Source organism: Portunus trituberculatus, chromosome 15 (genome assembly GCF_017591435.1).
Source record: "Portunus trituberculatus isolate SZX2019 chromosome 15, ASM1759143v1, whole genome shotgun sequence".
NCBI lineage: Eukaryota > Metazoa > Arthropoda > Malacostraca > Decapoda > Portunidae > Portunus > Portunus trituberculatus.
This window is the reverse complement of record NC_059269.1, coordinates 5,468,629-5,493,628: the sequence shown is the minus strand read 5'-3', so window position 1 is coordinate 5,493,628 and position 25,000 is coordinate 5,468,629. Positions and strand designations below refer to the sequence as shown.

The window sequence follows — 25,000 nt, the reverse complement described above, 5'->3', positions numbered from 1 at the left end:
TAAGAGAGAGAGAGAGAGAGAGAGAGAGAGCAAACTAAGTGACATATCGCCTTACTCTCTTCAAATATTCAACATCTCGCAACGTAGAGGGAAAATAAGAAGAATCATTCCTGGACAATCATATTTACCTTTCTTTATTTCCACCAGATGACTTCAACTGTTATCGCATTAGTAATCACGTGACGTTATCCTTGTACGTATTGAGGGACAGTTTTCACCTAATTGTTAAAGTATTTAGGTGCGATTTTTTTACGTTTCTGTCTTTCTCTCTTGTTACTCCTCTCTCTCTCTCTCTCTCTCTCTCTCTCTCTCTCTCTCTCTCTCTCTCTCTCTCTCTCTCTCTCTCTCTCTCTCTCTCTCTCTCTCTCTCTCTCTCTCTCTCTCTCTCTCTCTCTCTCTCTATCTATCTATCTATCTCTCTCAGCATCCTTCCCACTGGTTATCCTTCTCTTCCCCTCACTTTATCCTAACCTAACATCACGCTCCTACCTCTCCTAGTATCCTTCTCACTGTTTCTCCTCGCCTTCCTTTCACCTATCCTTCCTTTCCCCTTTCTCACTATCCTTCCTACTGGTTCATCTTCCCCCTCTCACCCTATTCACACCACCACCACCACCACCACCACCACCACCACCACCACCACCACCTCCTCCTCCTCCTCCTCCTTGCGCCGGAAGTTCACAGATAATCCCTCTTAATGGCTCCTTGTAAAACTTTAATTAAACTCGCGGGGATTCCTGCCTCTAAGCCTGGAAAATAACTCACCTTTCTCTCCTCTCTTATTCTTCAGTTCTGTGTTTTTAAAAGAGGTGGTGTGAATGTGTTAACACGTTTTCTCTCTCTCTCTCTCTCTCTCTCTCTCTCTCTCTCTCTCTCTCTCTCTCTCTCTCTCTCTCTCTCTCTCTCTCTCTCTCATTTTTGTGTGTGTACGTGTGTGATTTTTACTTTTTGCTTGGTTTTTTTTTCTAGGCACTCACATTTTTTTTTCAATTTGGTAATCCCTCCTTTTCCATCCACACACACACTACCAGCGTTCATCATTACGTAGACCGCGCCTGAAAAGTTTCCCCGACCTAGAGTGGTGAATCGAGACGCGCCATAACAGCTCTCACGCTAAGCAGCTTCTGGGATTTAAATATCTAAATCGGCAGGGCAGAGAAGGGGTCCTTTTATTTCATTAACGCAAGTGACTTTTCATTCCTTTCCGACAATCAGGGAAAAGAACATTATTTTTCACCCCTACTACGTATGTTAGCTCTTCCTCTTTAGTCACTTATCGACCTGTCCCTCCTCCTCCTCCTCCTCCTCTTCTCTCTCTCTCATCCTCCTCTTCCTTCTCTTCTTCTTCCTCTTCCCTGACGGTGCGGTGAAGTGGAGGATCATTGAGAGAGGGGCATGGGGTGGAGGACAAGGCGTAACAAGTGAACAAGGGAAGAGAGCGCATCAGAGGAACACAAATGTAAACCTTGTGAAATGCATCTCTCCTTTTATTGGTCGTGGTTGCAGGAATAGGGTGAGGAGGACTCGATGAAGCTCCAGCAGAGGACGTGGTATTCTCCTGCTAGTTGAAGTAATGGTGGGAAAAAAAAAAAAAAGAGGGTGGGAAAAAATGTGTTAGGTTGGGAACATTTCGAGTGGTATTTTTCTCCGCTAACGAGGAATGTGAATGGTTTTATATATATGGTGCGTGCGTTGATATTGTTATGGCATCCCTTACAACATGTGGAAATAACGTATGGAACACTATAGAAATACCTTGGCACCAACTAGACTATTTGTGTGTGTGTGTGTGTGTGTGTGTGTGTGTGTGTGTGTGTGTGTGTGTGTGTGTGTGTGTGTGTGTGTGTGTCGTGGGGGAGAGGAGGTGGGAGGAAGCTGATATGTTGATGTAGGCTTGTTTGTTTTCTTTATTTTGCTTTTTCGTCTCATTTTATCAAGCTAACGAATGCGAAAGGCGCTCTCTCACTCAACGTTACTTCCACCGCAGTGCTTGACGCGTCACACTTTTCTTTCTTTTTTTTTTTTTTTACGAAATGTATGAATAACGAGTGATGATTATTAACAAGGCCAATATCATAAGTTTACCTCCTGAACATAACCATTAATGCATTACATCATAAATTAAGGGAATGTCTTTGCGTGTAAGTAATAACAGATGGTAAATGTCCGTGTACAGCATTCACTAAGCACTAATTATCTTCGCATTAAGTGTGTATTGCAATATTTTTCATATCTTTCAGTGTAGAGATTCAAGGCGATGGTAATGGTGAGGTTATCCTTTATATAATAAGAGTTTCTAGAGTTGAAATGAGTATACAGCCACACCATGCACGGAATTCAGAATTAGGCAAAGAAAACAAGTTAATCCCTTCAATGCGATAACTAACCAGCAATTCAAAGCATTAGAGTCATATAACCAGGCCTTTACATGCACGCATAGGAAAGAAAAGTGAGAATATTTGAACTCTCCTGCATTTGATATGGCTATAGAACAAAAATAAATGTATCTAATTGTCTGCTGTTGAGATAAAGCGTTTCAAAATAGCCGTCATAAGCTTCAATTAACTTTCGTTCTTCATCTTCTATGTTTATCTTATTTTATTGTTTAATGAGTTGGGTAGCATAGGTCACGGTGTAGGACTTAAACATCTGGAGAAATTGAGGAGTCTTTGCGGTGTGCATGTAGGAAAAAAATCTTATTTCGATGGAAGGATTTCTCATGATTACTTTTTGGTGCTGGAATTTTCTCGAGTTATAAGTCCTCTGCCAACATTCATCCAACAAAAGTTGACTATTGATACACTCCTCAAAATTGATGATTTGTCAGGAGTGGGATTCGAACCCACGCCCGGAAGACCGGACTGCGACCTTGGACCGCTCGGCCATCCTGACTCGATAGACTATTATTATTCTTTTCTTTTCTTTTCTTTTCTTTTTTCTAATCCTATGACTACCATTTGGCACGTCTTCCTTTGTTACTAAGCACTCTGAGACTTGTTTTAACTCTGTAGAAATAACAAAATCTATTGTTTTTAACAGCGTTTTCTCCTATGAAGACGCTTATTAAGATTTCACGCATTACTTCTGATACTCGTGATTGTTTCGCATCTCAGTGGAAGAATATATATCTATTTATTTTATTTTTGTGAGCAGTCTCTTTTACCAATGTTTCCTTTTAGTTATAATTGAGATAATCGTTCTTTTTCTAACTTTTTTGTATTAACTCCAGTAGGGTTATTTGCCCAACTACCTATCTCACGACCACACTATCCTTTTCCTTATTTTCTTTCCTCGCTCAATAAGCGTTTCATTTGTTTCAGTGTTGCTTTCCTTGTTTATCCAGTTTCGTTACTTCAGAAGCTTGCTTCGGATTACCACCTCGAAGTCCCACGGTACTGTTCATCATACCTTCGAACGTTCGACTCCTCGGGTATTTGGCTTCACCGGAGGTGTTGTATGGTTCCCCGCGACCTACCCATGGAGACTCAACAGGGCCTTGGCCGAGTTAGCACCTCCACTTAAACGCCTCAGTCTGTTGTCCTGTCTCCCGTGACAACTTCTACACCGGCCGCTGACGAGGATTTGAGCCACTCCCCACACGGCCCGGAACATCTGGACCAACCTTAGTACCAGCCTAGCCCCTCTTCCTGCTGCTCGCGTCCGCCTGGCCCGTAGCTGTCGCCGGCTCCTGTGCGAGTCCTCGTTACTCTTCGGACGTGGCCTACCTCCTCCTTTCAGCCGCCAGCTTCACCTCCACCCCTTCACGTCACGAACCTGGCCTGACTCCTCTCTTTGGGCCCTTTCATCACCTTCTACTTCAACACCGGTTCTACACAGACTGGCTCCCACTACCAGTCTCCTTCTCTGTGGTCATCCCAGTGGACTCCGTCTTAAGTATAACCAGTACCCTGTTTACAACACTCAATTTGTCCAGTATATTTCGGAACTTGTTCTTTGTTTTCCTCCACCCACGCAAGCTCTCTTTAGGAGCGTCCCTTACCCTGGCCCTATGACGTCACAACCGAATGGGAAATACTTGGTTGTGGTCTTCACTCGTGGCGACCTCGCTAGGATACATCGCTTCTAATGTTCTGCTTTGCGTGCTGGTGGTGAGTATTGACAGTCATCTTCGTGAGACGTGATTGTACCCTTTTTCAGACTCGCTGTCCAGGCTCAGAAGTGAGTAAGTGACTGTTGTTTGTGGACCTAGTTCAACCAGATGTGTATCTTTCGACTTCTGGTTTGGTTCACTCTTGCTGTCAGGTGCGGAGCCCTCTCCTCTGGCTAATGTTTTGCTGTTCTAGTTCATCTCACGGGTGCTGCCAGGTGCGGAGGTCTCTCCTTTGGCTAATGTTTTGTTCTAGTTTATCTCACGGGTAACTATTTATTTTCTTGGAGGAACTTTATTCCTGAGGCTTTTGGTTTAGTAATTTTGGGTTAGTTTTCAGTTTAAGTTATTTCTAAGTAGCCATGTCTACTATCAAAGTTAATTGACCTTGGACGAGAAATGGGGCTCGAGAACGAGGAATTACGTGAATTCGTATCGGGTCAACAGGAGTTACAAAGGGATGAAAGACAGAGCGTGAACGGGAGGAGTTGCGTGAAAAGGAAAGAAGGAGAAAGAGCGCACTTTATATCTCTTGGGCAGCTTAAACTTCAAATATCTTTGCAGCAGAATGAAGCAAGTTCCGTGCCATCTCCATCAGTTAACTGTGCCGCCCCTCGCCCCAGTTTGCCAGTGTATCAAGGAGACGACCTCATCTCGTACTTCACCAGGTTTGAACGCATCGCGTACCTTCTGAATCTACCGCAGGACACTCTTGCTATCCAACTTGGAAGCGTTCTCTCGGGTAAGTTGGCTGATATCTATACCACCTTGCCGGAGGATGTGATAAATGACTATCGGAGACTAAAGTCTGCCCTCCTAAGGAGCTGCGACCGCACAACCGAGCACTACCAACATATGTTTCGTACTAGCAGGATTAAACCACGTGTGACCTTTGAGCAGTTTGCTTCACAACTGGGCGGTATTTCGACAACTGGATAGATGCTTGTAACTTTGAAAAGGATTTCAAGTCTCTCAAATCATTTATCATTATGGATCAATTTCTAGCTTTATCTTGAGGTTAGAACTTTTCTTACGGAAAACGATGTACAAACTTTAGATGCGGTCAAGCGAGCGGTTACTTAGGCTGCTGTCCATAGAGCTTACCCTAAGCATCATAAAAAGAATATATCTCCCCGAGTTTTTTCAGAAGGCTCCACACAAGTCCCCACCTCTTGCAAGGAAGATTTCGTCGACAGTGAAGTGCCACAACTGCGGTGAGCTTGGACACATCAGACCTCAATGCCCCCAGAACCCAGCTCTCTATAAGTCGTATAACACGCAACAAGGCGCACACAAGGTTGGTTTTTGCTTCAACGACCCTTCTATTCCTCTGTACTTCTCATCAGGAACTATCAACGGCTCCAGAGTTTCAACTATTGTTCGTGATACTGGATGTTCTGTGCTCTCGTATCGGAAGATGCGCTGCCCGACGTGACGTCTGAGTGCCCCACTGTACTCGTCTCTGACTACTTAGGAAGAGTGGATGCCTTCCCTCAGGTACGATGCTATCTACGATGGATATGTTGATGCTGTGCGTGCTCCCCTTAAGTTTTGCAGCGTGTTGGTAGGGAACGTAGCAGGAGCAAGCATCCCCGACAACACTGGAAAGGCCTGTCTGGAACCTCCTTAACAACTTAAGTCTGCTACAGAGAAAATTCATGTGTTTCGTACCCGTAGCCAGGCTGCTCGTCGCATCCATCCCCTCGTTCTTGCTATCATTGAACCCTTGGATGTAACACCACAGCAGTTTGCTCAATTACAGAAGACCTGTTCGTCCATCAAGAATCTCCAACAGAAGGCCACCACCGGTGAGATCGAGACTTCTCGAAGCGGATCTACTTTTACTTATGAGGTATATGATGACCACCTGTACAGAGTATGCCGTTCTTCCAAATACCAACATCGGGTAGGAATGAAGTTTCTAGTAGTGCCATCAGACTGTCGTCGACTTGTTTTGACTCTTGCCCACGAAAGTACGCTCTCTGGTCACTTCTCTCATAAAAAAAAAAAAACACTGAACAAAGTGTGTAATCAATTCTTCTGGCCAGGTATAGCTGCCAATGTCAAATCCTTCTGCCGTTCCTGTGATAAATGCCAGAGAATGTCACCAAAAGGAAAAGGTAAACCTAAATTATATCATGCCAATCTCCTCAAACGGTACTTTCGAAGAGCTAATGTCCAACAAGCTACTGTCTTAGACGAACCTCTTCCTTTGCATACCAGCACTGATTTGCAGTTCTCATCAGTAGATGAGGAAAGTTAGTCAACCAGAATCTTCACCGATAAATCCCGACGGTCGAGTAGATCTAGAAGACTATGATTTCCCAGGATCCAGATGTACATGAGTCGTTAACTGAGGCTGAGAAGGAGAAATTAAAGGAAGTTATTTCCTTCTTTAAAGATGTGTTCTCTGAGACACCGGGATGTACTATCACTCTGACACATGATATTGAATTATGTTCCACAGAGCGAGTTAAACCCAAGCTCTATCCTATTCCAGTTCACTTGAGATCCCATTTTGAAGAGGTAAATTAACTTTTGCAGCAAGGAATCATCCAACCTTCCTCATCCCCTCATTGTTCACCGGTCGTCATGGTCAAGAAAACGACTGGTAACTATCGGATGGCCATTGACTACCGGGCCCTTAACTCCATCACTCGTTTCCACGCTGAGCCTATCAACACTATCACGGAGGACCTTCACAAATTTTTTCGGGAGTAAATATTTCGGTGAACTTTATCTCACAAAAGCGTATTATCAGATCCCCTTAACTGATAAAGCTCGTTCCATTCACAGCTTTCCCGACCCAGCAAGGACTTATGTTATTCTGTCGTCTCCCATTTGGATTGGTTACAGCTTGCGCCACTTTATCAGGCTAATGAGGGCAGTTCTTTCTGGTTTGCCAGGTGCGTCCTTCTACTTCGACAACATATTAGTGATGTATCGGATATCCGCCTCCGCCTCCGCGGATCCTCCGCGTTTTATTAACCTCCGCCTCCGCCTCCGCATTTTCAGATAATGAGACCTCCGCCTCCGCATTTTCAGAAAATGAGACCTCCGCCTCAGCCTCCGCCTTCGCAATTTAAAACTGCGGAGGCGCGGATGTTTACCGGTACCTGTATTTTTCGGCACACAGTTGCACCCCAAAATATAGTAAGATGTTTGTTTCATTACGGCGTAACAGTAACATGCAACTGTCCTATATCATTTGTCATTCCTAGAAAATAAAAGTCAACAATCCTGAGATAGGCTACAAAATAAAATTATCAGTGCCAGAAATAATTAAGTAGTATGCTAAATAAAACACTAGAAAGTGGAGCAATGACTAGAAAGTGGAGCAATGACAGAGGAAGGCCTATGTACTCTACAGTCTATGAAAAAGAAAAAGCCTAGCCTTCAGCCGATTGCTGCAGTCACAATTACAGTCCTGTAACTATAGTACTCTACTATAGTTATCCATGAATAATTCACCGGGAATATTAAGATTTTACATTGACACTGCCAAAACTTGATTACTATCTCCTATTGTACCCAAATTTGAGTGAGGGAAAGGAGTAACAGGAGTTTATTGTCGACGCAGTACCGGTACTGTAAATGGGTAAAAAAAAAAATCTGTTCCGCCTCCGCCTCCGCGGAGGTGTAGGCAACAACCTCCGCCTCCGCCTCCGCAAAAAACTATTCCATAACCTCCGCAACTACATCCGCATCCGCATTTTTTGAGAAACTGACCTCCGCCTCCGCCTCCGCCTCCGCGGAGCCACGAAATTTGACCTCCGATACATCACTACAACATATTCATTTACAGAGTTACCTGGCCGGAACATCTCAACGCCTTGATATCTGTACTTCACCGTCTTCGTGAACACGGCCTTACAGCTCGTCCTTCCAAGTGTCGGTTTGGATATGGAATGTATAAAGTACTTGGGGTTCATCGTTGATGGTAAGACACTACAGCCCCAGTATGATAAAGTAACTGCTATTGCTTAGGCTAAACCCCATCTACAAAGAAGCTTCTTCGATCCTTCTTAGGAATGATATCTTTCTATGGGACTTTCATCCCACAGACGTCCTCTTACACCAGCTGCCTGTCAGATCTTCTACGCAAGGGTGTCCCGGAACCCCATCTTGGACCGACGAACATCGGAAAAGCTTCGAATATCCTCCTCCTGCTGCTCCTCCTCCTCCTCCTCCTCCTATAGACAACCTGGAGAGAGTCCAAAGAAGAATCACCAAGTTAATAACACGACTGCGAAACAAGCTTTACGAGGAGCGCCTGAGGGAACTCAACATGTTCAGTTTAGAGAAGCGGCGTATGCGAGGAGATTTAATTGAACTATTTAGAATGTTCCGAAGCTTTGATATCGTAAATGTAAACTATTTCACCATTGACTGCTCCAACACCACTAGAAATAATGGCTACAGGATTACAGGTAAGCGTTTCAGATCAGATGAGGCTAAACATTATTTCTTCAATAGAATTGTAAATGTCTGGAACTCTCTCCCAGCACATGTTCTCCGTATTACTCTCTCCCAGCACATGTTCTCCGTAGCAATACGATAGAAACTTTTAAGAAAGATTGGACATTCACCTCACATTAACCACCCAAATGACGAACTTTGCGTCTGCATAGGATATTTTTTTTTTTTTTTTTGTAGTTACTGTACTACGTAGTATCACTAATTCAATCTTTCCTATCATATCTTTGACTTTCTCTCTCCCTGTGGCCTCTTTTCTTCTTCCTTGAACCCTGGTGTCCTTCAGCCTCTAGCTCGTAGAATCTGTAGTGGTACCATAGGCACACAGACAGCCTCGTTAGGCCCAGTAGGGCTGTTGCTGTCTGTTCCTTCCTTTGTATTCCTTTAGATTTCTCCTCCTCCCCCTACTACTACTACTACTAATAATAATAATAATAATATTGCGTTGCTCTTGTTCCTACCGCTGCTATTAATGTTATTGTTACCGTTCTTGTTGCTGCTGCTTTTGTTTCTATATTGTTCTTTCCCTCACGATAACTTTCTTTCAACCAAATGTAATCCATATTCTTGTGGAAAGACTGTATATAGAGAAAATCTTGCACGTGGGCTGTACTTGTACGTGAAGGAAGTTTACTTATAGCAACATTATTTTCGTACGTGTTTTCCTTAGTTTAAAGGTGAACACGGTGTACAGTTCAAGATTGCTGTGGTATTTTGACTTGTACATAATGAATTATCGCTTTGCTTGTTAAGTTGAGGAACATCTGAAGCTCTTAAACTTAATGTTATCGTGGTGGACGCTTTGGTAAAATTGTGAAAAGTTAGTGTTACACTTCAAAAATTTGTTTTGTTGTTTGCTCTTGTTCTGCTGCTATTATTGTTGTTGTTATTGTTACCGTTCTTGTTGCTGCTGCTTTTGTTTCTATATTGTTCTTTCCTCACGATTTTCTTTCAACCGATTAAATTTCATTCTTCTCAGAGAGAGAATTTGGGAGGGCAGGGGGAAGAGGGAGAAAATAAACACTACGTCAATTGAAGAGCTAAATTGAGTGTTTGAATTACATATCTCTCCCCATATTCAAATACCATTCAATATGCATCTGTTTTCTTACACAACTGTTTATTTGGCATTTTTATTCCCGCTTCGTTTACGGCCGTAACAATAAGCATAAAGAAAGTGACCCTCCCATCTCTCGCGCGGTTTACTGTGTTCATGGTCTTGACGGAGACGAGGGGAAAAGAGCAGTGCCTCGTGCTGACCTTGAAGACAAATACTTGTACTACAGTGGTGATCAGAAGTCAAGTAAACTGCTGTTTTCATTTCCTCTGTCTTTGGAATTTTTCTCGAGTCTTAAGTCCTCTGCCGACATTCATCCAACAAAACTTGACTATTGATACACTCCTCAAAACTGATGATCTGTCAGGAGTGGGATTCGAACCCACGCCCGGAAGACCGGACTGCGACCTGAACGCAGCGCCTTGGACCGCTCGGCCATCCTGACTCGGTAGACAATAGTTTTTCTTTTCTTTTTCTTTTTTTTTTCTAATCCTATGACTATCATTTGGCACGTCTTCCTTTGTTACTAATCACTCTGAGACTTGTTTTAACTCTGTAGAAATTACAAAATCTATTGTTTTAACAGCGTTTTCTCCTTCCATGTAGTCGCTTATTAAGATTTCACGCATTACTTCTGATACTCGTGATTGTTTCGCATCTGTGGAAGAGTATATATCTTTATTTTTGTGAGCAGTCTCTTTACCAATGTTTCCTTTTAATTAAAATTGACATAATCGTTCTTTTTCTGACTTTAGTATAAACTCCTATGATGTCCAAAATATGAAGTAACTCATCATTAATTTGATTTACTATTGGCCATGAATTAATTATATGTGCTAATAATATGAGCATTATGTATTAGTAGAAAAGTTTGCTGTATTGTTGCTACTAAAACATTGAAATTATTGTTAATGCCAATACTAATACAAAGTGTACATTCCAGCCTTATTGGTCCGTTAGCAAAATGCCGCGTGAATAATGTTTGTTGTTGTTAGTGCTGCTACTGATAATACTACTAATACCACTACTACTACTTCTTCTTCTGTTCCTTCTCCTACTTTTACTACTCTTACTCCTCCTCCTCCTTCTCCTCCTCTTCCTCTTCCTCTTCCTCTTCCATTTCCTCTTCCTCCTCTTCCTCTTCCATTTCCTCTTCCTCCTCTTCCTCTTCCTCTTCCATTTCCTCCTCTTCCTCCTCTTCCTCCTCTTCCTCTTCCTTGTCCTCTTCCTCTTCCATTTCCTCTTCCTCTTCCTCTTCCTCTTCCTCTTCCTCTTCCTCTACCTCTTCCTCTCCTCCTCCTCCTCCTCCTCCTCCTCCTCCTCCTCCTCCTCCTCCTCCTCCTCCTCGTCCTACTACTACTACTACTACTACTACTACTACTACTACTACTACTACTACTACTACTACTGTTGTGTTGCTCTTGTTGCTGCCGCTGCTATTATTGTTGTTGTTATTGTTACCGTTCTTGTTGCTGCTGCTTTTGTTTCTATATTGTTCTTTCCCTCACGATAACTTTCTTTCAACCTAGTATAATCCATATTCTTGTGAGAAGACTGTATATAGAGAAAATCTTGCACGTGGGCTGTACTTGTACGTGAAGGAAGTTAACTTATAACAACATTATTTTCGTACGTGTTTTCCTTAGTTTAAAAGGTGAACACGGTGTACAGTTCAAGATCGCTGTGGTATTTTGACTTGTACATTATGAATTCTCGCTTTGCTGGACGATATAAAACCTGTTTGCTAAGTTGAGGAACATCTGAAGCTCTTAAACTTAATGTTATCGTGGTGGACGCTTTGGTAAAATTGTGAAAAGTTAGTGTTACACTTCAAAAGTTTGTGTTTTGCGTTTTTTTTATTCTCTTGATTAAATTTCATGCTTCTCAGAGAGAGAGAGAGAGAGAGAGAGAGAGAGAGAGAGAGAGAGAGAGAGAGAGGGAGAAAATAAACACTACGTCACTTGAAGAGCTAAATTGAGTGTTTGATTTACATATCTCTCCCCATATTCAAATACCATTCAATATGCATCTGTTTTCTTACACAACTGTTTATTTGGCATTTTTATTCCCGCTTCGTTTACGGCCGTAACAATAAGCATAAAGAAAGTGACCCCTCCCATCTCTCGCGCGGTTTACTGTGTTCATGGTCTTGACGGAGACGAGGGGAAAAGAGCAGTGCCTCGTGCTGACCTTGAAGACAAATACCTGTACTACAGTGGTAATCAGAAGTCAAGTAAACTGCTGTTTTCATTTCCTCTGTCTTTGGAATTTTTCTCGAGTCTTAAGTCCTCTGCCGACATTCATCCAACAAAACTTGACTATTGATACACTCCTCAAAACTGATGATCTGTCAGGAGTGGGATTCGAACCCACGCCCGGAAGACCGGACTGCGACCTGAACGCAGCGCCTTGGACCGCTCGGCCATCCTGACTCGGTAGACAATAGTTTTTCTTTTCTTTTTTTTTTTTTTCTAATCCTATGACTATCATTTGGCACGTCTTCCTTTGTTACTAATCACTCTGAGACTTGTTTTAACTCTGTAGAAATTACAAAATCTATTGTTTTTAACAGCGTTTTCTCCTTCCATGTAGTCGCTTATTAAGATTTTCACTTCTGATACTCGTGATGGTTTCGCATCTCAGTGGAAGAGTATATATCTTTATTTTTGTGAGCAGTCTCTTTACCAATGTTTCCTTTTAATTATAATTGACATAATCGTTCTTTTTCTGACGTTTTGTGTTAACTCCTATGATGTCCAAAATATGAAGTAACTCATCATTAATTTGATTTACTATTGGCCATGAATTAATTATGTGTTAATAATATGTATGTATTAGTAGAAAAGTTTGCTGTATTGTTGCTACTAAAAACATTGAAATTATTGTTAATGCCAATACTAATACAAAGTGTACATTCCAGCCTTATTGGTCCGTTAGCAAAATGCCGCGTGAATAATGTTTGTTGTTGTTAGTGCTGCTACTGATAATACTACTAATACCACTACTACTACTCCTTCTGTTCCTTCTCCTACTTTTCCTTCTCTTACTCCTCCTCCTCCTTCCTCTTCCTCTTCCTCTTCCTCTTCCTCTTCCTCTTCCTCTTCCTCTTCCATTTCCTCTTCCTCTTCCTCTTCCTCTTCCTCTTCCTCTTCCTCTTCCTCTTTCCTCTTCCTCTTCCTCTTCCTCCTCCATTTCCTCTTCCTCTTCCTCTTCCTCTTCTCTTCCATTTCCTCCTCCTCCTCCTCCTCTTCCTCTTCCATTTCCTCCTCCTCCTCTTCCTCTTCCATTTCCTCCTCCTCCTCCTCCTCCTCCTCCTCCTCCTCCTCCTCCTCCTCCTCCTCCTCCTCCTCCTCCTCCTCCTACTACTACTACTACTACTACTACTACTACTACTACTACTACTACTACTACTACTACTGTTGTGTTGCTCTTGTTGCTGCCGCTGCTATTATTGTTGTTATTGTTACCGTTCTTGTTGCTGCTGCTTTTGTTTCTATATTGTTCTTTCCCTCACGATAACTTTCTTTCAACCAAATGTAATCCATATTCTTGTAAGTAGACTGTATATAGAGAAAATCTTGCACGTGGGCTGTACTTGTACGTGAAGGAAGTTAACTTATAACAACATTATTTTCGTACGTGTTTTCCTTAGTTTAAAAGGTGAACACGGTGTACAGTTCAAGATCGCTGTGGTATTTTGACTTGTACATTATGAATTCTCGCTTTGCTGGACGATATAGAACCTGCTTGCTAAGTTGAGGAACATCTGAAGCTCTTAAACTTAATGTTATCGCGGTGGACGCTTTGGTAAAATTGTGAAAAGTTAGTGTTACACTTCAAAAGTTTGTGTTTTGCGTTTTTTTATTCTCTTGATTAAATTTCATGCTTCTCAGAGAGAGAGAGAGAGAGAGAGAGAGAGAGAGAGAGAGAGAGAGAGAGAGAGAGAGAGAGAGGGAGAGAGAGGGCAGGGGAGGGAAAATAAACACGTCAATTGAAGAGCTAAATTGAGTGTTTGAATTACATATCTCTCCCCATATTCAAATACCATTCAATATGCATCTGTTTTCTTACACAACTGTTTATTTGGCATTTTTATTCCCGCTTCGTTTACGGCCGTAACAATAAGCATAAAGAAAGTGACCCCTCCCATCTCTCGCGCGGTCTACTGTGTTCATGGTCTTGACGGAGACGAGGGGAAAAGAGCAGTGCCTCGTGCTGACCTTGAAGACAAATACTTGTACTACAGTGGTGATCAGAAGTCAAGTAAACTGCTGTTTTCATTTCCTGTCTGGAATTTTTCTCGAGTCTTAAGTCCTCTGCCGTCATTCATCCAACAAAACTTGACTATTGATACACTCCTCAAAACTGATGATCTGTCAGGAGTGGGATTCGAACCCACGCCCGGAAGACCGGACTGCGACCTGAACGCAGCGCCTTGGACCGCTCGGCCATCCTGACTCGGCAGACATCAGTTTTTATTTCATTTTTCTTTTTTCTTTTTTCTAATCCTATGACTATCATTTGGCACGTCTTCCTTTGTTACTAATCACTCTGAGACTTGTTTTAACTCTGTAGAAATTACAAAATCTATTGTTTTTAACAGCGTTTTCTCCTTCCATGTAGTCTCTTATTAAGATTTCACGCATTACTTCTGATACTCGTGATTGTTTTGCATCTCAGTGGAAGAGTATATATCTTTATTTTTGTGAGCAGTCTCTTTACCAATGTTTCCTTTTTATTATAATTGACATAATCGTCCTTTTTCTGACTTTTTGTATTAACTCCTATAATGTCCAAAATATTAAGTAACTCGTCATTAATTTGATTTATTATTTGCCATGAATTAATTATGTGCTAATAATATGTATGTATTAGTAGAAAAGTTTGCTGTATTGTTGCTACTAAAAACATTGAAATTATTGTTAATGCCAATACTAATACAAAGTGTACATTCCAGCCTTATTGGTCCGTTAGCAAAATGCCGCGTGAATAATGTTTGTTGTTGTTAGTGCTGCTACTGATAATACTACTAATACCACTACTACTACTTCTTCTGTTCCTTCTGTACTCTCCTCCTCTTACTCCTCCTCCTCCTCCTCCTCCTCCTCCTCCCTCTTCCTCTTCCTCTTCTCTTCCTCTTTCCTCCTCCTCTTCCTCTTCCTCTTCCTCTTCCTCTTCCTCCCTCCTCTTCCTCTCCTCCTTTCCTCTCTTCCTCTTCCTCTTCCTTCCTCTTCCTCTTCCTCCTCCTCCTCCTCTCCATTCCTCTTCCTCTTCCTCTTCCTCCTCTTCCTCTTCCTCTTTCTCTTCCTCCTCCTCCTCCTCCTCCTCCTCCTCCTCCTCCTCCTCCTCCCTCCTCCTCCTCCTCCTCCCTCCTCCTCCTCCTCCTCCTCCTCCTCCTCCTCCTCCTCCTACTACTACTACTACTACTACTACTACTACTACTACTACTACTACTACTACTGTTGTGTTGCTCTTGTTGCTGCCGCTGCTATTATTGTTGTTATTGTTACCGTTCTTGTTGCTGCTGCTTTTGTTTCTATATTGTTCTTTCCCTCACGATAACTTTCTTTCAACCAAATGTAATCCATATTCTTGTGAGAAGACTGTATATAGAGAAAATCCTGCACGTGGGCTGGACTTGTACGTGAAGGAAGTTAACTTATAACAACATTATTTTCGTACGTGTTTTCCTTAGTTTAAAAGGTGAACACGGTGTACAGTTCAAGATCGCTGTGGTATTTTGACTTGTACATTATGAATTCTCGCTTTGCTGGACGATATAGAACCTGCTTGCTAAGTTAAGGAACATCTGAAGCTCTTAAACTTAATGTTATCGTGGTGTACGCTTTGGTAAATTTGTGAAAAGTTAGTGTTACACTTCAAAAGTTTGTGTTTTGCATTTTTTTTATTCTCTTGATTAAATTTCATGCTTCTCAGAGAGAGAGAGAGAGAGAGAGAGAGAGAGAGAGAGAGAGAGGGTAGGGGGAGAGGGAGAAAATAAACACTACGTCAATTGAAGAGCTAAATTGAGTGTTTGATTTACATATCTCTCCCCATATTCAAATACCATTCAATATGCATCTGTTTTCTTACACAACTGTTTATTTGGCATTTTTATTCCCTCTTCGTTTACGGCCGTAACAATAAGCATAAAGAAAGTGACCCCTCCCATCTCTCGCGCGGTCTACTGTGTTCATGGTCTTGACGGAGACGAGGGGAAAAGAGCAGTGCCTCGTGCTGACCTTGAAGACAAATACTTGTACTACAGTGGTGATCAGAAGTCAAGTAAACTGCTGTTTTCATTTCCTCTGTCTTTGGAATTTTTCTCGAGTCTCAAGTCCTCTTCCGACATTCAACCAACAAAACTTGACTATTGATACACTCCTCAAAACTGATGATCTGTCAGGAGTGGGATTCGAACCCACGCCCGGAAGACCGGACTGCGACCTGAACGCAGCGCCTTGGACCGCTCGGCCATCCTGACTCGGCAGACAACAGTTTTTATTTCATTTTTCTTTTTTCTTTTTTCTAATCCTATGACTATCATTTGGCACGTCTTCCTTTGTTACTAATCACTCTGAGACTTGTTTTAACTCTGTAGAAATTACAAAATCTATTGTTTTTAACAGCGTTTTCTCCTTCCATGTAGTCGCTTATTAAGATTTCACGCATTACTTCTGATACTCGTGATTGTTTCGCATCTCAGTGGAAGAGTATATATCTCTTTGTTTTTGTGAGCAGTCTCTTTACCAATGTTTCCTTTTTATTATAATTGACATAATCGTTCTTTTTCTGACTTTTTGTATTAACTCCTATGATGTCCAAAATATTAAGTAACTCGTCATTAATTTGATTTATTATTTGCCATGAATTAATTATGTGCTAATAATATGTATGTATTAGTAGAAAAGTTTGCTGTATTGTTGCTACTAAAAACATTGAAATTATTGTTAATGCCAATACTAATACAAAGTGTACATTCCAGCCTTATTGGTCCGTTAGCAAAATGCCGCGTGAATAATGTTTGTTGTTGTTAGTGCTGCTACTGATAATACTACTAATACCACTACTACTACTTCTCCTTCTGTTCCTTCTCCTACTACTCCTTCTCTTACTCCTCCTCCTCCTCCTCCTCCTCCTCCTCCTCCTCCTCCTCCTCCTCCTCCTCCTCTCTTCTTCCTCTTCCTCTTCCATTTCCTCTTCCTCTTCCTCTTCCATTTCCTCCTCCTCCTCCTCTTCCTCCTCCTCCTCCTCCTCTTCCTCCTCCTCCTCCTCCTCCTCCTCCTCCTCCTCCTCCTCCTCCTCCTCCTCCTCCTCCTCCTCCTCCTCCTACTACTACTACTACTACTACTACTACTACTACTACTACTGTTGTGTTGCTCTTGTTGCTGCCGCTGCTATTATTGTTGTTGTTATTGTTACCGTTCTTGTTGCTGCTGCTTTTGTTTCTATATTGTTCTTTCCCTCACGATAACTTTCTTTCAACCAAATGTAATCCATATTCTTGTAAGTAGACTGTATATAGAGAAAATCCTGCACGTGGGCTGGACTTGTACGTGAAGGAAGTTAACTTATAACAACATTATTTTCGTACGTGTTTTCCTTAGTTTAAAAGGTGAACACGGTGTACAGTTCAAGATCGCTGTGGTATTTTGACTTGTACATTATGAATTCTCGCTTTGCTGGACGATATAGAACCTGCTTGCTAAGTTAAGGAACATCTGAAGCTCTTAAACTTAATGTTATCGTGGTGGACGCTTTGGTAAAATTGTGAAAAGTTAGTGTTACACTTCAAAAGTTTGTGTTTTGCGTTTTTTTTTTTTTTTATTCTCTTGATTAAATTTCATTCTTCTCAGAGAGAGAGAGAGAGAGAGAGAGAGAGAGAGAGAGAGAGAGAGAGAGAGAGAGAGAGAAAATAACCAACAAACTACGTCAATTGAAGAGCTAAATTGAGTGTTTGAATTACATATCATCCCCATATTCAAATACCATTCAATATGCATCTGTTTTCTTACACAACTGTTTATTTGGCATTTTATTCCTCTTCGTTTACGGCCGTAACAATAAGCATAAAGAAAGTGACCCCTCCCATCTCTCGCGCGGTCTACTGTGTTCATGGTCTTGACGGAGACGAGGGGAAAAGAGCAGTGCCTCGTGCTGACCTTGAAGACAAATACTTGTACTACAGTGGTGATCAGAAGTCAAGTAAACTGCTGTTTTCATTTCCTCTGTCTTTGGAATTTTTCTCGAGTCTTAAGTCCTCTGCCGACATTCCTCCAACAAAACTTGACTATTGATACACTCCTCAAAACTGATGATCTGTCAGGAGTGGGATTCGAACCCACGCCCGGAAGACCGGACTGCGACCTGAACGCAGCGCCTTGGACCGCTCGGCCATCCTGACTCGGTAGAAGGAGAAAAAATAAATGGATGAGAAATGAATGACATGGAAGTCATCCATCAGAGTTATTTGATATGTTTTAGATTAACTGCAAAAGATTAGGATCAGATTAAACTGGCTTATGTAATGTAATATAATTTAGTCTAAGCTGCGATAACATTACTTACCTTACCCACCCAAAAAGTAGTAGAAGCTATTTAAATTTGTGTGACCCAAAGCTAATCACCAGTAAATCACAGACACACTATAGTGAATAAGTATATAAAAACTAACACTCGTAAGCAATCTAGCGCTACAGGAACCCAACCTCCTAGCTACCCACACCACCTACACACTTCCACCCAGCTACGCGTGCAGGCAGGTAACGGGTCACAGGTAACTCACAGGTAACAAACACACGCAGCAACCTCGTAGCATCGCCATTATCCTCAATTATCTGATTAAACACTAAATCAACCCCCATTCCCCCATCCTGCCCCTCTCCCTCCACTGCTCTTCCTCACACCCCTGCCCTCTAAAACACTTGCACGTTTAACCAAAACTAAATAATCCGAGGGAAACTAGTTAAGCGGTGTTGCATTATGACCACGCGAACGATTAAGTAAACTGAATAAACTGCCTACAAACGCTTGGTCTGCTCCCATCCGGCTACATCCGCAAGAGAGAGATTAAAAGGATCGTATCTTATCTCCTGCCGTAAATAAGAAATGAGGAAAAATAATACGCGTTTAGGAAGGGAAGGAAAAAAAAGGAAAGAGGGGGAGCAGGAGGAGAGAGGAAGCCAAGTTATGATCGCTGGGGGAAATTATGGAAGGTTGGTTCTCGGTAGTATTGGAAAGGTTGTCAATACTTGTTTTCATGCCTCCACTTGCTTTGGTAATTCCTCCGTTCACGTCGTAAAGTTTGTGTTTCTCTCTCTCTCTCTCTCTCTCTCTCTCTCTCTCTCTCTCTCTCTCTCTCTCTCTCTCTCTCTCTCTCTCATTCTTCTAGCGATATTGTGCACCAAAATCTAGTTAGTTCACGTAATTGATGTTTTTATTCATATTGTTTTAAGGTTACTTGTTTTAAGACTGATTGATTTAGTTTTAGAATGTCACTGGGAAAATATGAAAATAAAAGAATCTCTCTCTCTCTCTCTCTCTCTCTCTCTCTCTCTCTCTCTCTCTCTCTCTCTCTCTCTCTCTCTCTCTCTCTCTCTCTCTCTCTCTCTCTCTCTCTCTCTGATAAAGGCAATTTGATTCAGGTAGAAAATATTGATTATTGCTGTAGGTGATAAAGGCAATTTGATTCAGGTAGAAAATATTGATTATTGCTGTAGGTGAGTCGCAGTGAATGGAAGAGGTGAGGTACGCAACTCTCTCTCTCTCTCTCTCTCTCTCTCTCTCTCTCTCTCTCTCTCTCTCTCTCTCTCTCTCTCTCTCTCTCTCTCTCTCTCTCTCTCTGCGAAGTGAGTGAAATTCCTCCGTGGCTCTGTAGCGCATGTCAAGTTGCGCTAGTCTCTGAAGATTACGTCTGTTCAGTTACGAGCACTCTGTCGCTGCCATGAAAAACTGAAGAAAACGCACACACACACACACACACACACACACACACACACACACACACACACACACACACACACACACACACACACACACACACACACACACACACACACTCACACTCTCTCTCTCTCTCTCTCTCTCTCTCTCTCTCTCTCTCTCTCTCTCTCTCTCTCTCTCTCTCTCTCTCTCTCTCTCTCTCTCTCTCTCTCTCTCTCTCTCTCTGTCTATCTATCTATCCATCCATCTATTCATCTCCGTATATTTATCATGTACCTGGGAAACATCATGGCGCTTTGCATGAGAGAGAGAGAGAGAGAGAGAGAGAGAGAGAGAGAGAGAGAGAGAGAGAGAGAGAGAGAGAGAGAGAGAGAGAGAGAGAGAGAGAGAGAGAGAGAGAGAGAGAGAGAGAGATATGGTTCACTTAGTTATGAATTCGATATACGGACACTTTGTTGATTAGACATCACTAGAAGATCACCGTTGTACGTAGACGTGTTTTTTTATTTCATTTTTTTTTTATTTACACCATGTGGGCTTTTCACGGGAATTTCTGGGCTAAAGGGGATACTTTTTGGGGTATCTCCTATCTCAAAACCCACCCGCTAGGAAACCGTTGCCCCGAGTGAGGAAGCCCAATCTACACTCGGACCGTGCACAGCATGGTTCCACTGTACCCTTTCTCCCATCACTGTGCGCTAACCTAGTATTATATCTCTGGGGAACCTTCGCCTTTATCCTTGTACTCTTATTTCAAACTGGACAATGCCACTCACCACAGCCTTGCAATTTAGACTGAATAACCATAATAATAATAATGTAACGTACCATCAATAGCCTTGCAATTGATGAGAAAGGTGGCTGTTTGGTCGTCCTTTGCTTCTGTGACATCCATCAGCGATACTAACACCTGTATTCCTAAATATTTCAGCTTCTAATTTCAACAGCCTTAGCCTCTTTACTTGAACATTCGTAAGGTTTTCTGCGGTGTCTTCAATGCAGTTTTAACGAGAATACTACATTATCAATAGAAAAGAAAACTGTCAAGAGGACTTCATAAGTCATCTCTGGCCTCTTAAAGTAGTAATTTAACGAGAATTCTACATTATCAATAGAAAATAACTGTCAAAAGGATCTCGTAAGTCATCTCTGGCCTCTAAAAATAACTCTGATAAGATAACAACGTGATAACAACGCGAGGTAACTAAACACGAACCATACGAGGAGTGAGCAGTAGAGATGATGTGCTAAGGAACTAAAGCGACTGTAAACAGGTAAACAAGCGGCCAGCGGGGCAAGACTAGGAGAGTACTAGGATTAATGTGTCTGGGAGGTGTCGCTCCGGAGGGCAGTTATAGCATGTTGGTTAGACTCTGCTTCTAATGCCCTGTTTACGTCGTTTAGAGCTGCCAACGAGGAAACTTGGAGGCGAAATTCTGTGTCTCCGTCTGTGCTGCAATGGGGAGAGGGAGACAGCGGGAAGGAAAGTGGGGGAGCAGAGAGTGGGGAGGTTGAAATCACAGAGGCTAATAATGGAAGGAGAGCGTGTGGAAGAAAAGAATTCAAAGTGTGAGGTGAAGTGCTCTAGAAAGGCAGTGGTTAATAAGTCAGTGGTGTGGAAAGGTTAAGGCAGGAGGATGGTATGATATGTAGCCAGGAAAGAAAGAAAGTTGGCACGCTGGGATCTGCTTGAAAATGAAAAAAAAAGTATAAAAAATAAAATCAAGCGGAATGGAAGACGAAAAATTTATTAGCCTGTTAGATTATTAGTGATGGGAGATAAGTACACATTGTTGTTTTATGTTAGTCTCTCTCTCTCTCTCTCTCTCTCTCTCTCTCTCTCTCTCTCTCTCTCTCTCTCTCTCTCTCTCTCTCTCTCTCTCTCTCTCTCATGTCAATCATCATAGTTTCGGAGACTGCGACAAATATAGACCCCATAAAAAACAAGATGAAACAATAAGTAGTAGTTTGTGAGTGACGAGTATCCATGATAAGGAACATGAGGTGAAGCAAATGTTCTGTAATTTTCTTTCATTACTGTTTTTATCTTATTATTATTATTATTATTATTATTATTATTATTATTATTGTTGTTGTTGTTGTTGTTGTTGTTGTTATCATTATCAGTATATGTCTCTACTCATGTGTCGTCAATTTCTGAGGAAAGTAAATGCAGAATCGTAAAGTGAGTAACATCTGTCTGTCTTATCCCTTTTATTTCTTCTTTCATTACATTTCCATTTTTATCGGTAATTTCATGCGTGTCTTATTGAGAACTTGTATTACTTTGTTCATTAGTCTGCTGAAAAACAATTACTTTTTGCGTTACTGAATATAGCACTGTTATATCCACGAAGAAAGATTTGAACTCCAGACTCGCCTCCGCATCTAAATTACACGCTAGGAAAAGGTCATTCTCTGTGGAGTTTTACAATCGGTATGCTTTGAATCTTTAATGTTGCAGGAAGTTTGATTTACTGGAACGGAGCGCGAATGTGATGGTGAGATGGAGAGAGTGTCCATAGGTACTCATCACCTGGCCTGTCCATACGAAACTGTCCACCTTATTCTTAGACCCAGCACACTCATCGAGCCATTCCTACTCTGACTGGGCCTTAACTACCACGACTCGAAAAACTGTATTTGTAGTGGGGGTTTTTAAGAGAGTTTAGAACACAGTCACGTAAGAATTAACAGATTTAAAGATTAAAGAAAATATGGGAGCATAATGTAATCTGAATTTCTACAATTTTGTCAATAAACTAATTCATTAAAGACACAATAATTCATCCTCGGCTAATCCAAAAGTGATTGTGAAATACGGACATTGTTGTCCGTAGACCTTCGTGATGACGAAGTAAACCATACAAGGAACGCCTTAAAGAAATTCGTCTGTTCTTATCTAAACACAGAATAAGAGGAGACCTGATATTGCCTTACAAAATTGTTAAGGCTTTCACAAATATGAGTCCTGAACTCTACCTAACATTCAATCAAATAAGTGTTACAAGAAATAATGGCTTTAAATTAAAGGTAAACGATTTCACATAAATGAAACCAAAAATTTCGTATTCAGTCGTATAGTAAATATTTGGAATTATCTTCCATCAAGCCTCGTTGACCTGAATACAGTAGATACATTTGAATCTCGTCTTGACAAATACCTAGAAAGTAATCCACGGGATGTCACTCTTCATATCTGAATTATTCGTCCTATGGCGAACATATTTATCTATTCCTTTTTTTAGGAAGTATACAGTAGTAGGTGTGGGAGAGTTGTCTGACAGTGCCTTCCGAATGGTGATATACCTTGCGCGATCCTTTGTATCAGCAGGTAATCAAGCAATCGGTCCATCATTCACCTTTTCGGCCCGGCGGTGGTAGTCAACTCTTTCCCGCCACTTTTAGTGTAGTGACTACTTTTTTCTCGATCTTCATCAAAATTTCCATATAACTTTTCTATGTTTCCTTATTTCCTGCCAGTTTCATCTGGAGAGTTGTGGGTGAGGCGGAGCCTACGCCTTTATTGTCCTTTCTTTTGATTTAGTTCAGATAGAGTGGTCCACAAACGACCTAGAAAGGTCCAGTAGGTCTGCTGCTGTTTGTTAATTCCTTGTATTCCCTTTCTATTTCTCAGCCTCAGCCTCAGCCTCAGCCTCCTCCTCCTCCTCCTCCTCCTCCTCCTCCTCCTCCTCCTCCTCCTCCTCCTCCTCCTCCTCCTCCTCCTCCTCCTCCTCCTCCTCCTCCTCCTTTTCCCCGAGGAGCGGCAGTCTTTATTTTGTTCCACCATTACTTTCTCTAAGTGTTGGTTAATGTAATTACGGAATCGGTCTCTCCCAAATAAAACTTAGTGGTTATCGACTTAAAACTGAAAATAAAACTTGTCTGGCGGTTTGGCTGTTGGTGAGTAGTGACACATCGATGTATTTACTCTTTCACTGCGACGTGCAACACTTCAAATTAAAAACAATGCATGGAATATTATATAAAAAGAAAAACACGTGCGAGATAGAAAGCTATAAGAAAAGAGTACATATTGTAATTTCTTACGTGCATGATGTTTAAAAGTGACTCCGGAAAGAGGAAAGATATCTCAGGATGGTTAGTGATTTAAGAGAGAGGTGCCAAGTAGCAGAGAAAGGTCAATGAGCAGGAGACACTATTTCTTTATTCTTTTGTATCTTTAACCCCCTTCAATACTGGGACACATTTGTACCTTGAGATATGTATACGACTAGACCAATTTATTTACATTTGGAAGGGTCTATGGAGGTCAGGAGATTAATGGCCACAGTCTTCACTATTTTAATCTCCCCACATGAGTTTCTGAATCAGTATAAAATCACCAAATAGTAACCGGTATGAATATGGAAACGCTTCATGGTACTCAAGGGGTTAACTGTGATGAAATGGAGTCATTGCTTTTGAAATATTATAAATGAGGGAAGGGAGAGGGAAGAGAGTGGTATGCTGTGATCTTCTACGTCTTAAGGATCATGGCATCGTAAGAAGTAAGGATCTTTATGTGTTCTATGTAATGTTATAGATCTTCTTATTCTTACTATTTTCGTTTGCATTTTTCTTGATAATTTACCTCCGTCTACCATCGAGTGTAATTACTTTCCTCGTTTTCATGTTACACTTCAGCTTCTGTTAGTGTGTTCTTTACTAATCTTCTTTCAATTACTTTCAAATTGTTATCACTCAATTTGTTTTTTCGTTTCCTGTTACTTTTCCTCATGATGTTATTAATCAAGTTTAATAGTACTCTTTCAATTTTTTCCTCCTCCTCCTCCTCCTCCTCCTCCTCCTCCTCCTCCTCCTCTTTTTCTCTCCTCCTTCACCCTGTCTGCATATTTACCCCATTCCATTATCATCACCCTGATCTTTTTTCCCTCACCTTTACTCCCTCTTCGTTGCCTCCCTCAACTCTCCACCGTCCCTGTACCGTCCCACCACCGCTCCGAAGCCTCCCTGCCTCTTCCTCCCTCCCGTTCCTACGCACACAATCAGAGACAAAATTTTTTAATTACTCAAATATTTATGGACGTGATTAAGATGTGGGAATAAGTGATTTTGTCCTCATTTACCAGATTTGAGAGCAAGGGGGGTGGCAGGAGAGGAGGGAAGGACCTCATTCCCTCGAGAGTACATTAATATTTCACCGTTGCCTTTGAATAGATTTTAACTCGTGATCGCCTTCATTTTAATGTTGTATATTCCTCCTGGGTTCATTACTTGGCCCGGAAAGTCGTCACGGGCAGAGTAGGAGGGCAGGAGGGAAGGAGAGGGGAAGAGGAGGACAGGAGGGCAGCATAGAAGACCTGGAGAGAGGGAGGGAGGGAAGGAGGCAGCAGGGAGAGAAGAAAGACGCTTAAATTACGAGGATTGCCGGTAAGATTAATTCCGAAATGCTG

General features: G+C 41.7%; 1 protein-coding gene and 5 non-coding genes across 8 annotated transcripts in view; all 6 read right to left on the bottom strand.

The window, feature by feature from the left end:
• Positions 1-25,000, bottom strand: part of LOC123504138 — a 264,226-nt gene that overhangs the window by 44,058 nt on the left and 195,168 nt on the right. The gene's annotated exons all lie outside the window — the stretch shown is intronic.
• Positions 10,003-10,086, bottom strand: Trnal-cag. The gene has a single exon. It is a non-coding gene; the product is annotated as a tRNA-Leu (tRNA).
• On the bottom strand, positions 11,990-12,073 carry Trnal-cag. The gene has a single exon. It is a non-coding gene; the product is annotated as a tRNA-Leu (tRNA).
• Positions 14,016-14,099, bottom strand: Trnal-cag. Its single transcript has one exon. It is a non-coding gene; the product is annotated as a tRNA-Leu (tRNA).
• Trnal-cag lies at positions 16,042-16,125 on the bottom strand. Its single transcript has one exon. It is a non-coding gene; the product is annotated as a tRNA-Leu (tRNA).
• Positions 17,962-18,045, bottom strand: Trnal-cag. The gene has a single exon. It is a non-coding gene; the product is annotated as a tRNA-Leu (tRNA).